This window comes from Corvus brachyrhynchos, unplaced genomic scaffold, assembly GCF_000691975.1.
Source record: "Corvus brachyrhynchos isolate BGI_N302 unplaced genomic scaffold, ASM69197v1 scaffold310, whole genome shotgun sequence".
Lineage (NCBI taxonomy): Eukaryota > Metazoa > Chordata > Aves > Passeriformes > Corvidae > Corvus > Corvus brachyrhynchos.
In genome coordinates, this window is record NW_008236213.1 from 1,542,129 (window position 1) to 1,556,343 (window position 14,215).

Consider the following 14,215-nt stretch of genomic DNA (forward strand, 5'->3'; position numbering starts at 1 on the left):
ATTTCGTGATTTACTTTTGGAAATCTGTAGGTGACTCCTAATCCATGATTTACTTCCTCTGCTGGGATTTGTGTTTGGTTTTATATGAAACCTCCTTTCAGTAGTGTTTGGTCTGAAATGATGTAATTCATGATGACTGATGCAATGAAAGCATGGAGCTCTTAGAATGTATTATGTGAAGCGTTTAAAGGTAGTTCAAACATCTTTGGTAGAATTAGAAGATATGTCTCTAATCTATTTCAAAAGAGATATATTTGGCATACCTTTCAAACAAGTGAAAACTGGACAATGTAACAAAATCCTTCTCTTTAGGAAAACAGATTTACTCTCTAATGTATTTTACCTCTGCCAGATTTTTCATGTTTCTGCCTGCTGAGTTATTCAACATTTTTTTTCCACTCGGGATAAAAATGAACATAAAACCCCACCCCAGCCCCACTTCACCAAAAAAAATCAAACCAACCCACCAACCAACCAACCACAAAAAAACCCCACAAACCCAAAAAATCCCCAGAAAAACAAGCAAACAAACAAAATACTCCCCAAAAAATCCCACCAACAACCTCCCCCCACTCCATCCCAAGAGTATCTTTCCATCTTGGAAAGAATTTTTGGTCCAGCAAGTTTTAGAATTGCTTTAAGTTGATAAAAATAAAACATTATGGGAAGTTTAATCACATTTTAATGTGAAATTCAAATAGCTTTTTATACTCTTAATATTCAAAATGTCAACATCCAGGTCAGCAAATATAACCACTATGGGTATTACATATAATTCATGGACTCTGCACAATACAGTGGTTTCTCTCCAGCTACAACTTCTCCTCCAGCATTACCTTTCCCTCTGTGTGTGCTATTTTCTTGCTTAATATGTACTATTTAATGAGGCCTTCAGGATTTTTTCTCTAAAATAAAATAACTATTAATGGCATCCCTCATAAAAGCAGACATGTCAGTTTTAAAAGAGTTATGGTACATTCATATTTTTCATGTTGACTTTTGATAAAATAGTTTTAGCTACAGCTTTTAACTTCAAGGTCTGTTTCTTTTTAGAAAGCCACACAAATAGCAAAATTTCTCTGAGATGGCAAATTACGGTCTTCAATTTTGATTTTTTTTTCTTTTTTTGATGTGAAGGTTTATCTTTTTTCCCTCCCCCCCACCCCCCCCACACTGATGAATTTAAACTCTGGAGTCAGTTGATACAAATTACGAGACAGGACATTTGGAACAATTTTTAATGATCAACAGAATATATTGAGGAGAAGTTTAGTATCAAATGAGTTTAGTGCTGCAGATAGTCAGTAAGTGCACTGGTAGAGGTGCTCGGGGACATTTTAGGAGCACTTTGAATGTAACAAGTAGCATTAATCCCTAATGTTTAAGTGCTGAGATCTGCTTTCATATCAGCATGAGGTCTAGCACTCTTGAACAGGCTTCCTGCCCATCAGAACCATTATCTGAAATGGCTCCTGAGCCTTGATGGTTTTTCTACAAATCTTCACTTGCCTGCAGGAGATGATACTTTGGGTCTTTGGCCAGCATAGGCAAGTTTGTCAGAGGCAGATTTAAGGATCGTGATTTTTAAAACTGTGAGGAATTTTTTTTGATACACAGTTGTGTAAACAAGTTCTGGGTAGGGAGATGGGTTATCATTGCATAGAGCTAATAAAGAGAAAACCTGATCTGAAAAATTGGAGCCTACAGATCACCATCAACTGTGGTTATGCGTTACCAAAACTGTTGGTTAAAAGAGCACTGATGTAAGAACAGCTGTGTCAGGAGAGAACATAGGATCATTTAGCCAATATCATGTCTCCTAAACTTTCATTAGGAAGCTTCACTGGATTACCCTTCTGTGAGTGGATATTCTGAACACACATAAAAATTTACAGTCTTCAATAGTGTCAGCAAGAGTTCCACAGTTGCGCCAACTGCATGGAGACCTCTGTTCCCTTGTCTGCTTTGAACCTCACTCCTGCCATCTTAATTTGTTGATTCCTCACTACAATTTTTGTATTTATTTTATATACAAAAGATATTGTCAAAGATGATCCAGTTCACTGGCTTTCACTGGTTTTGACCAGGTATGAAGAAATCATTTTCCATTAATTTACATTTACTTTTATTTCTTGCAGTCTGACAAATCAAGGAGTAAATGTAGATGAATATTTTAAAATGAAGTCACCAGTCTACACAGTTCAGTTAACGCAGAAGGGCTCTTTGTGCTCAGAGCTGATAGACCATTGAAACTCTGTGTGATTGTACAGCAAGAAGTCAAATAATAGATTTACTCAGAATTAGTAATATGGTAAGAACAAAAATGGTACAATTTCCATGACAATAGTGCCCTGCAGAAACATTTCTTTCATTTAACTTCTGTTTATTTTTAAAATAAGAACCTTAGTTCAGATTTAAAACTCCTTCAGACACTTTCTCCTAGCAATTTCAATCGATAGTTCTGTAAATTCTGGAGAGAAGGTACTTCAGTGCATATCTTCAAAGGCCTTGTATTCAGCCTCACTCTGCTCTCCTCTGTAACCCTTTGTCTAAAATAACTCCTGGCTCTTGATTTATACATGTTTTGTTTTTATTATTTTTACAGTTAATCATGACAGCACTAGGAACTTTTCACAAAGATAGATTTTCTGAGGCACAGAATTTGATTAAAGTAATGGAAAAAGAGCTGTTTATAAATAAGAACTACATAATCAGTGTTATCAGGAGTTTATTTAACTATTCTTTTAAAAGAAATTTGTGATTTTTATTTCCTTATTATAAATGTAGCTCTAGATTTTCCTATATAGACCACCAGGTTCCTATCACTTGGCACAGTCCTGCTGGTACGAATAGACAACTTTGTTTACCATTAAATGGTAATTCCTAAATTAAAGTTAGTGCACCGAATGCATCTATAGAGAATTATTTTGTCAAATTAAGTTTAGAATTGTTAACACAATATGCTTGGTCTACAGTGTGCTATGGATGTCAAATCTTTTCTTTTGAATAAAGAAGTGGTAAGGATACTAAGTAACAAGATCAAGTTATTGACTATTTAAAAGACGTGTTCACTGGAAATGGATTTCTTCCTCATGAAGTAGAGCTATCTGTTTTGAACATTATGAAATAAAAAAGCAAATTAAATTCCTTGCTGAAGTGTTTTCAGCAGGCCAAAGCCTGTGTCTGGAATCTGTTACATTGTAAATCCCATAGGATGGAATATTATAGTGAAAATCCCCCAGAGTTTTAAATTAGTTGTTTAAATCAGTGTAGACAAACCCAAACAGAATTATTTCACAATGAAATCATTAATATGCATAGATTGTTTGTCGTACCTTTTTGTTTGGGAAATCCTTTTGTGATTGTGATATGTCTCATGCAGAGAAGCCACATCCTATTCCTCATATTGGAAGATCCAATACCTATATCATTTATACTGCAGTGCATGGCTAGAAACTAAAATTCTTTTTACAACAATTCCTGAAATATTCATAGACACTGACTCTGTATGTCATTTCCCCCATTCCCACATTTGCCCTGTATGAGCATTTCCCTCATGTAAAGAGTTGCAGCAAGGTTTTAAAAGGACTTGCTAGTCAAATCTCTCATGTATACTGTTCTTCCTGAAAAAAAAATACGGGGAATAAGGAATTTCCAACTGCTAGAAACTTGTTTCTCATATCTTTGGCCTTCTGTCTTCAAAATACTAAGTGAGTTTGGTTAATTTATCTTTTACAAAGATAATTAATTTGTTTCGAGTATTGGGTTAAAATTCTGACTAGGTTGAAAGGAGATGGAATTCTTTCCATTGGCCCCAATGGGAAGACATTAGATGACATATTCTGTACTGCAATATATTTGAGTTCTGGATCTTAGACTTGTTTCTCAGTGCAGAGTTTTGGGAGATTATTAATTATCTTACTGGTCTTATTTTTTACTTACTGATTTTAAATGGGTAAATGATCTATCTAAGTCATACAATTCATTTTGGAGACAAGATTTACCCTTGGTGTGGTAAATATTACTAAAACTTAGTAAAAAAAGGCTTAATGTAATTTCTGACTAACTGAGGGGGAATCTTCTTTTCCCTGAGTCTGGAGAATGAAGAGAGAGTGAATACTGGGCAAGACCCAGGAAAGGCCAGCTATGCAAAGTTTGTCCAACCACCCACCCACAGAAACAGAACCACCAAAAACATACACAGGGTGTTACCAACTGGAGACTCCTTGCTGAGAGGTACTCAGATGGAAGTGTCCATTTGTCACCCCGACAGTATCTCTAGAGGTTTGCTGCCTGCCAAGAGGTTGCATCCGTGGTATAACAGAAAAGCTGCTGAGCCTGTGGACTCATTCCTTTTTGTCTAAGCAGGATTGAATAATGCTGCAACAAAGTGACCCAGAAATATCAAGAGACTTTAAGTCCCTTGGAACAGTCCATTGGCTGTTTTTCTCCTCTACCCTTCCAGTCAGAGAAGCGGATTTGAGAAAAAGGAGATGGATTGAACAGGCGAATGGCTATCTTAATAGCTGGTGTCATGCTAAGAGTCTCAGCCTCTGTGGTCTTTGCACACCTTTGAGAAATTGGACCTGTTTACAGCTGATAGAGCTCAAGTGTCCAAGTGCAAGCAAGAACATCCTGGGCAATAAACTGCCTGAACTTACAAACAGAGAATTAAACTAGATTTAATATGGAAAAAGATGATGTTCTAAGAACTCAAGAAGAGCCAAAGGCTGCTGGGGCATTAGGAAGCAACAGGGAAACCAGTGTGAACTCCCTCGAGGGAATTAGGGTAAGTTCCTCTAAAGAGGGCATGGAGCCAATAGTCCAAGCAAATGCATCCATACCAGGGCATGCAGCATGTAGCACAGGAAACAAACAGGAGGAGCTGGAAGATTCTGCTCAGGTGAAAAACTATGAGCTGATTGCTATCACAGGAACTCAGTGGGATGAATTGTGTGATTGGAGTGCTGTGATAAATGGCTATAAAGTATTCAGAAGTGACAGGCAAAGAAGGAGAGGTAAATGAGTGGTTCTCCATTCTCAAACTGGGATTGAGTGCATGAAGCTATCTCTGAGGAAGAGAAATGCACAGGTCAAGAGTTTATAGGTGAGCAAAGTCAACAAAGAAAACTTTTTTCTCTATAAACAGACATAAAAATGCAGCCAATGATGCCCTTCTATTTTAATTTTTTTACTTCCTTTTACAGTTTATTTATCGTAAATGTGAGACACACTCTTGTTTGGTTTGGTTTTCCATTTTTCCCCCTCAAGTTGTCATTACCAGTGCTATGCCAAGATATATTATGGCAGGTTACGATGCTCTTCTTTCTCATTTTGCTAGAAAGAACAAAAAAGGCAGTGTGGCTGTTGTTTCACTCACTGCACATTTCCTGCTTGACAGGAGCATCTGATATTCATTGGATGACTGCACTGCTTTGCACAGCAGTACTGTTGTTCTGGCTGCAGCATCTATTTCAGGACTGTATTCAATTTTAGGATAAAGGCTAAAAAAGGGAAAAACATAGAATAAATCAAAGTGTAGCAGTCTTACACATGGTTTACCATCTGATTCTTCAGGCACTGTATCCTAATTCAGCACAATTTGCAACTCAGAGTCATGTTTTCCTATATGTTGTACATTCTCATGGTCTTTGAAAAGGCTGTGTGGTATAAATCACCAGTTTTTCACCTAAAACATAACAGTAGAAAGGCACAGCATTTATGCTACTGTGGACCATTCTTGATACTTACGTATTTGATTGTGGATGTTAAGTTTATTTTTTTCCTTTATCAAATCCTTGTCTAAACTCAATGAAACAGATTCTGTACTCTCCAGTTTTATGTCAATGTGATTTTCTACAACTTTAGAGTTCTCTTTGTTCTGAGGTCAGAATCTGGTGCTTATCCTTTATAGCTACTGATTTCAACTCAGCCAATAATCAGGGGTCTGCATAGTGACACTTTTTAGTGATTTTACACACACATTGACACAGTTGGTGGTTCGGCCAGATTCAGTAATTCCTAGAGATTTTCCTCCATGCTATTATTAGTATCTGATAGTATTGTTAGACTAGGGTTCTTTAAAAACAAACAAACCAACACAGGTCTAGTAGGCAAAAACATTCATAATACAATTAACCACTATTTATGTATTCTGTACTTAATCTGACATATGCACTAGTTATGTAGCAGAACAACTGTAAACAGAGAAGCACTGTTTTACAGAGTTTGTAATTTAGCATAACACAATGAATAAGAGTAACCGATAAGGAGAGGATACACAACGTGTACAAGAATTATGGTTTTTTTATGATTAGGTTCCAGAGTTTGAGGACCCCTTTCATAGAATCAAACTGAATCACTTAGGTTGGACAAGACCTCTATGATCATCAAGTCCAGCCTTTGGCTAATCACCACCTCGTCAACTAGAGCATAGCACTAGGTGCTACATCTACCCTGAGATTGTTTAGGTGATACATCAAGAAATGTAAAGCCAAATAAAAGAACTAAAACCCCTTTTCAAATAGATACTGCAATGAGATTTTGCATTGTATGGACTGAAGTATAAAATTTACTTTTGATGAATGTGTAAGGCTTTATTTCTTAAAACATTAGTTTTAATTGAACCTGAATATTATTGCTCTTGGGATTTTTTTCAAACATACTTTTTTTCAAACATTTTTTATTTACATGCTGGTCTTTTGCTTTTTATTTAATATATAACTGATAACTAATCCTCTTTTTCATATTTTTTTCATATCTATGACCATTTAGTTAGGACATAGGCACTGGCTTCTTTAAGCACAGATGCAAAGAAATGAATAGTGCTAAATTCACCACACCATTGTTTGCCCATTGCAATTCAAAGCTACTGCCCAGGATAACATAATACTTTAGATTTAAGACTTATTAAGTATAATAAGTCAGGGTCACTAGAGTTTGGTTTCCTGTATCTATTACTGAGATCAGAGTGCTTGTAGCTGCTGTTGCAACTTTTGCTAGTTTGCTGTTACTCTAAAAAAGCTGTTTTAACATTGTGACAATGTGTCTTCTTATGATATTAGAATAAGTGTATGGTAAGAATAGGAAATCATGTTCATGAATATAATTTCTGAATTGATGATGGATCCATGTTTAAGCCTACCCAGTGCAAGAGGAATAAGGAGTCCAGCAGAGGAAGGGCCACTGGTGTGGCCAGGGGCTGGTGCAAATGGCATTCAAAGAGGAGGCTGAAGTAGATGGGATGGTTTGGCCCAGAGAAGAGAAGGCTCAGGCATGGGGGAAACACATCAGGACTGCCACAGTGTAGAGGGTGATAGTAGAGGGAGGTAGACTGATTCTTCCCAAGGGTGCCCAGTGAAATGTCAAAAAGCAGCAATAATAAATGGCACCAAGGGATTTGTTGGGCAAAAAAGAGAAACTCTTCCTGTGTGGGTGGTCCACCACTTGCAAGCGCTGTGCATAGAGTCTGGAGGATATACAAATAGAGGGTGTGCCCCAAATCCACCTGAACAATCAGACCCAACTTTGAAGCCAGCCCTGATGGGATAAGGATATCATAATAAATAACGTGTAGAGGTGCTCTCCAATTTTTTTTTTTTTCATAGGGATCACAAGTGTGACCTTAACTATTCATTTAAGAAAACAATGCTTCTGGGACTGTGGGTAGGAGGAATGGTGTGTGTCTCTCTCTCACCCCTTAATCCCCTTCTGATGGCCTGAAGTCACCAAGCAGAATTGCATATTGGAGGCTGTACTTGAGCGCCTTTCTTTTCCCTTAAGCCTTTTTTAATTCCTACCTTGCCCCACCCTGTAAGTGGTAGGTAATGCTTGGGACAGCACTTGAAAGGTGAAGTGCCACTGGGCACAAAGAGGAGGTGAGTAACTTTCTGTAACTTGGTAACTTCTGGAAGTATCTCAGCTGCTGTTTCAGGTCACATTGTCTCAGCACTGGGCAGGGGGAAAATGCAGCTAGGTCTCAGTATATGGGATACTACCTGGGAAACAAGGCTGAATGGACTTTAGATAGGAATGTTTATGATGAAGACACAATTTAGTTCTAGGAAGATTACCACTGTGTTCTCTAAGACAAAGAAGAAAACCAACTCCATATAAGAAGAGAGTGACACATACAATGTATTTTTTCAAAAATGTTTCTACCTGTTAGTGTGTTAGAGGGAAAGCTACAGATGGATCCACTGATCCTGTCCCAGCAAAGAGTAAGAAGGGAAAGGCAGCTAGCCAGTCCGGGGGCCCAAAAATATCCCAGGATAAGTTCTCCCAATGCAGCCAAATTCTTCCTGGAGGTCCCATCCATGAAATAACCTTGTTCCTCAACTGTTGCATAACTTACATATAAGGCTGAATCTACCTTGGAAAACGTCAATCCTTTTCTTAGGAGCTTTTGATAGGTATGACAGAAAGATAATTTAATGGACTGTCAGGTGTGTCTGTGTGTATTATTTATGTATACTGAAATCTCAAGGACAAAATCAGAAATTATTGTCAATGTATGACATTAGAAAGAATACAATAAATTTTCAGTCTTATAAAATTGAATTATAGAAGAAATTTTCTTTAAATAAAGTTGTATTTCAACAACTTTTAGTTCCCAAACTATTTGTAAGCAGCATTTTGTAGAGATTTCAAGATTATGTAATGTTATTCAACGGTAGCACAAAATGGGAAGGCTTGTACTGGAATGCTGTTTTCATGCTTGATGAAGTCTAAAGAATTTAAGCTTTTCTGTCGAGTGCTGAAAGCCAGTTCAATATAGCCCTTAATACCTGGAACAGAGTGAGGAGATGAGGGAATAAAGTTTCTCTTCCTTATCACCACTAAAAAAGATCGTTTTCACAGATAAATTTGGCAATTTATTTCTTTTACTAGCTGTGCTGGTTTGGACAAATTTGGAGGAAAAATATCCTCTGATAAAAGGCAGGTTACAAGCAGCCCTCTCCCACCAGGAAAAAATGAATTTTCCTCGAAGGAAAGTGAAAGAGATAAAACTATTTATTTAACAAACACACGGGAAAGGAAAATAATGCTAAATAATAAAACCTCTCACCGTGGAGAGAAACCTGGGAAAATTTCAGAGTCCTTCCATAGGTAGCCTCTCTACTCTTCCTCGGAGCTGGGACGGGGTGGGCCCTCTTCTGGGGCCTTGATGAAAAAAAATCCTCCCGATGTGTTCTGATGTTGAAACAGTCCAGAAAAGAAGAAGAGAAAAATTGAAGTCCCAGGAAAACAAAGTTCCCTCCAGAGAAAAGTAGCCTAAAACTGGCTGAAAAGCAAGCAGGGCACTTCCTCCCACTCCTGCCGCTGCAGAACACAGAGGAGTCTGTGCGTATATCTCTGTGTCCTTGAACAACTGTTTTGAAAAGTTTTGCTCAGTTTTTTTTTCTCCCCCCTCTCAGGCTCAGTTTAAAGGCACAGAAAGGCACAAAGTTAATTTCTGGGCATAGGGCAGTGATAGAGGATACACATCATAAAGTCACCCCAAGACACTAGCACATACTATGTAACTAGAAATTGTTAAGACAAGTCTAATAACATTTGATATTCTTGGAAGACTATTGGAAACAAAGACTTTCAGCTCCAGCTCACTAGCATGAATCCAGTCAAGGTGGAGCTTCAGTGTTGCCTTCCAACGAACATAAGTGTCTAAACTGAGCTGAACTGGCTGTTGTGGATTAGTGTCTAATGTACGGGTTTTGTGTAGCAGAACTCATAAGCATGCTGAGAAGATGATGTTGCTTCTGATGCCTGAGGTGGCCACCTAAAACACAGAGACTAGACAAGAATAAGAGAATAATAGTAGGTATTTATTTGAAGGGCCTTCAAGGTACACTCTGGGCAGTCAAAAGGCTACACCCAAGATGGACCTCTGGGTCATGAGTTCTTCACACTTTTATAAGTTTGGGTCATTTACATATCAGGGTTAATTCTCCAATTATAACTTTAGTTAATGACATAATCTCTCCAAGTTGACTCTCCCTTCTTAAGATTTTAGTTTACACATTTTGGGCCTAGAACAATCGAGGTGTCCTTGGAGAGGAAACTTAGAGAGGTTTGTTATGTCTAACCAGCATGAGAGAACAGCAGCTAACAGGCCACTAGAAACTTCAGAGTTACACACTAGGCAGCACAGGATTTGAAAAATATAAAAAAATCTAAGGCATCACTTCCACTTTGCAAACTAAGAAACTGGAAGATAATAATTCTTTTGGAAGCTTGGTTGCCATCCAGAACGATGAATCCTGGTCCTATTTTGGAATATATTATGCTACCCACTTCAATTTTCCTTCCTTGAACATAATGACCCTGAATCTGCATAAACAGTAGTAGGTTTCATACCTGTTCCTCCAGCAATGGAAATATGCTACTTTTTTCCCCAGAGCAAAGAGTAATAACGGGAAAGTTTACTTGAGTGGTTCGATTTTTGCTTGTGTTTTCTTTGTTTCCTTGCAAATTGAAAGCATCTTTATTTGGATCAAGTATAATGAAAAAAAATAGAAATAGGAAGAGCAGAGTTATCAAATGCTGAATGGTATTACAGTGTTCTTGAAAGCAGGTGTCCATAAAATGGCAAATCATAAATTAAGGGCAACATATATGCTGTGAAAATGGAATTTTACTTGTAGTGGCTAACATATTTGTAAAAGTAATTTTTATGGTTATTTCATTAATCTTTTTCATAGGTGTGTGTATGCATGTAGTCTTATTAATAATATTTAGATGTCCAAGCTGGAGTAATGCACACAGTAGACGTCAGGATATACATACCAAATATGGCAAGTGTGCCTATTGTGTCTTTCCCTGGATTAGTTACCACAGAAATGTATAAATGAAAAATTGCTACATTTGTTATAGGAATAGAAGTAGGGTACTGCCATTAATATTGCGTAGGTGAAGTTGAAATTACCTGTGCAGTACTTTTAGAAGAAGCCTGCTGCTATCCATGCTATCTGATTAGTTGCTCCTGGTTGCTGCCTGCATTTAAGTATTATGACTTCTTTATCAGAACAAAACTATTTGTTATCTTGAAGTGGTGCTAATAGCCATGGAGGGAGATTGCATTTCTGTACTTTCTGCTAAATCTGTCTTTCTTGCATATGCATGATGTCAATAAAACAGTAGACTAGTAAAGCTGATTTATTTAATGTAACTTCTTCTGGCTTAGCCTGAAATGACACTGGAGGTGTCTCAGTTCAGCAAAGAAAAATGAACTACCAGAAGGGTTCAGAAATTTTGCTTTTTTGTTGGTCCTTTTGCCTGCTTCTGCAGCATCCACAGAGTGAATACATCACTACTTACTTCACTGATATTGAGCGCTTCAGCGGACTGCTAATTCTTCTGTTGCTTCCTTTGTAAGAGTACTCAAGAGGGGAAAGCATGGAAAAAAATCTTTGAAAGCCTTAAGGAGTTTTGAATTTTTTTCACTTTCTTTTTTAATATTGCAATACAAACCCAAAAATTTCAAAACTATATGAAAAATTTAATTTTTAAGCCATTTGTTTTATGTTCTTCAGTTAGGCAACAGTAGGAGTATTAATTGGTGGTTTAAAACCTATTTTAAATATTTCACTAGATAATTTTTTTGTTACTTAACAGGCCTGTACAAGATTGCCTTTTTATGACTGACCTCATGTTTTAATTCCAGCTGACAACTAAGTGCCACACAGCTGTTAGCTCACTTCTCCCCATACTCAAGTGCCGTGGGGAGGAGAATCAGAAAAATATGACCTGTAGGTTGAGAAAAGAACAGGTTAGTAATTGAAATAAACTAATATATACTACAGTAATAATAATATATACTAGCAGTAATGAAAAGGGACATAGAAAAGAGAGAGAGAGGAATAAAACCCCAGAGAAACAAGTGATGGACAACTCAAGATCTCACCACCTGCTGACTGATGCCCAGCCCATACCCCAGCAGTGCTTGGCTCCTCCTTGCCAATTCCCCCCAGTTTATATACTCGGCATGATGTTCTGTGGTATGGAATATCTCTTTGTCCCGTTCAGGTCAGCTTCCTTGGCCATGCTCCCACCCGGCTTCTTGTGTATCTGCTCACAGGCAGAGCATGGGACACTGAAAAGTCCTCAATTTAGGGTAAGAGTTAATTAGCAACAGATGAAATGTCAGTGTATTATCAACACTATTCTCATATTAATACCAAAACACAAGTAGTAGTACCACCTACTACTCAGAAAATGCACTCTATAAGTCTATGGGTCAGCCCTATAAAATGCCCTTTGGTTCCTTCCATTGAGTGACTTTGGGCTCCAACTGCCTTAGCAGTCTTTCAGAAAAAATTGTGTACGATGTTAGAATATTGCATGAAGGAGCCAGTTTTGATTCCGTAACTACTGTGCTAGTCCAGTTTCACCAAAGTTCATCCTTCCTTAATCTGGGTTATTTTTATAGTAATATGCTTGATATGTTGATCAGAAGTGAGGTGGGCTCAGATCCCCACTTCTGTAGTGGTGGACAAGGATGCTTGTAGCTCCAAGAGAAGTGATAATATGTAATATTTTATATTAATTAACAGAACACAATTTAATTCATTTGGTATTCTCATCCAAAATCTATTCCCTTTGGGGTACACGATTGACTTTCCCATTCTTCCACATTAGCCATGAAGTGCATCCATGTTCTTGAGTAAAAGCAGCTCCACAAATGGATTTGCCTTTGCCTGAGTCAGGAATAACGCAGAGTGACTTTCTCAGAATATTTTTGAAGTGCACTACAGGAACTTTGTCTCTGACTACAGTATATAAAAGTTTTGATTGGGCAGGGCCAGCTCACTCACCAATCTCTAAGAGTTGACTAGCCTGGCAGCTTTTACTCAATGCGTATCCCAGCATTTGAAGATCCCACCTCCCATTGCTCTCAGTGTAGTTTTTAGCAGTCCACGCAATGTTTGATTTTGCTGGAGGCTGGAGCATGATAGGGAATGTAATATATCCCCTCAACTCCACGTTCTTTGGCTCAGGATTCTATGAGGTTTCAGAAATGAGTTCCATTGTCTGACTCAGTTCTTTCTGGGGTACTGTGCTTAGGATAGTGTTCTGGGCAGTGGCACAGGGCATGGGGTATGTTTCCAGACAGACAGACATTGGTTTATTACTTCCACCATTGCCAGCACACAGCATTTGCGTTGGCGGGTTTGAGGGAGTGTGGTACAGTCACTCTGCAAGGCATCCCCATATTTACATTTCAGCCATCATTCTCCATACAAGAGGGGCTTTAACTGCTTGACTTGCTGTTACAATCTGGTTTAGACCCAGGAAAGCAAAGCAAGCTAAGGCTCTGAGCATAAACCGGAAGGAACTTAGAAGGTTCAAAATATCCCCAGAAATGAGATTAAAACCAAACGAGGTGTCCTGGGTTGCAGTGTATTCTATTACCATCCCCATCAGCCGTTGAAATCAGGTGGGGCAGTGTTTCCTTGCCTCCTCCCCCCAGACTATCTTTCTGTTAATTGCCCATCATTGTCCTGCCGCCTGACTCAGAGATAACTCCCTCCGGACTATCTTCTGTTAATGAGCCTAATCAACACTTGGCCTCATGACTCGTTACCCCATTGTGAGATGCTCCACCCAGAGGGAGGAACCAAGCATCCCATCGTGGATATAATCTGAGGCTGAACACCAGAGACACCGGCTTCCCACTGGATTTCCAGAGGACAGGAGCTACACAGCCACCATTGGACTTCCTGAGGAAGAGCAGACTGTTTTACTACAGGATCACTGCTTCAGAGGACTGCAGCCACCATTCTACCAGACTGCTACCACCACCCTGCCTAACAGGGTGTCAGGTTGTACCTTGACTCTGTCAGTTTGACAGTGTTTTCTTTTACCTTTTTTTTTCCCCTTTTCTTTAATTTCCATTAAATTGTTATTCTGACTTAGTGCCTCTCACTGGTTTGTTTTCAAACTAGCACAAACCTCTAACCCTTCTCTTCCCTCAACCCCCTAATGAGCTCTCAGCTTATACCACACTTCTTGTTACCAGTCCTTAGGTTATAGTATTTTTTTTTCTGGTATTGTTAACAAATGTTACGTTTCTATTATATTTGCCATTAGTCATCAATTTTTGCTCTATGATATCCAAGCATGACTCTCAGTAATGGCAATATTCTAATTGCTTTGTATCATGCTTTTTAATACATCCACATCCAACGGAAAATCTGCGCTGGAATCTAGAAATGGT

General features: G+C 38.3%; 1 protein-coding gene and 1 long non-coding RNA gene across 2 annotated transcripts in view; one reads left to right on the forward strand and one right to left on the reverse strand.

Moving 5' to 3' along the window:
* The window catches only part of PDE4D (phosphodiesterase 4D), a 558,454-nt gene that overhangs the window by 108,886 nt on the left and 435,353 nt on the right, over positions 1–14,215 (forward strand). The window lies entirely within an intron of this gene.
* LOC108449062 overlaps positions 12,019–14,215 on the reverse strand; it is an 18,977-nt gene continuing 16,780 nt past the window's right edge. Inside the window, exon 3 of the long non-coding RNA XR_001865163.1 lies at positions 12,019–12,101. This is a non-coding gene — a long non-coding RNA (uncharacterized LOC108449062). The remainder of the gene's footprint in view (positions 12,102–14,215) is intronic.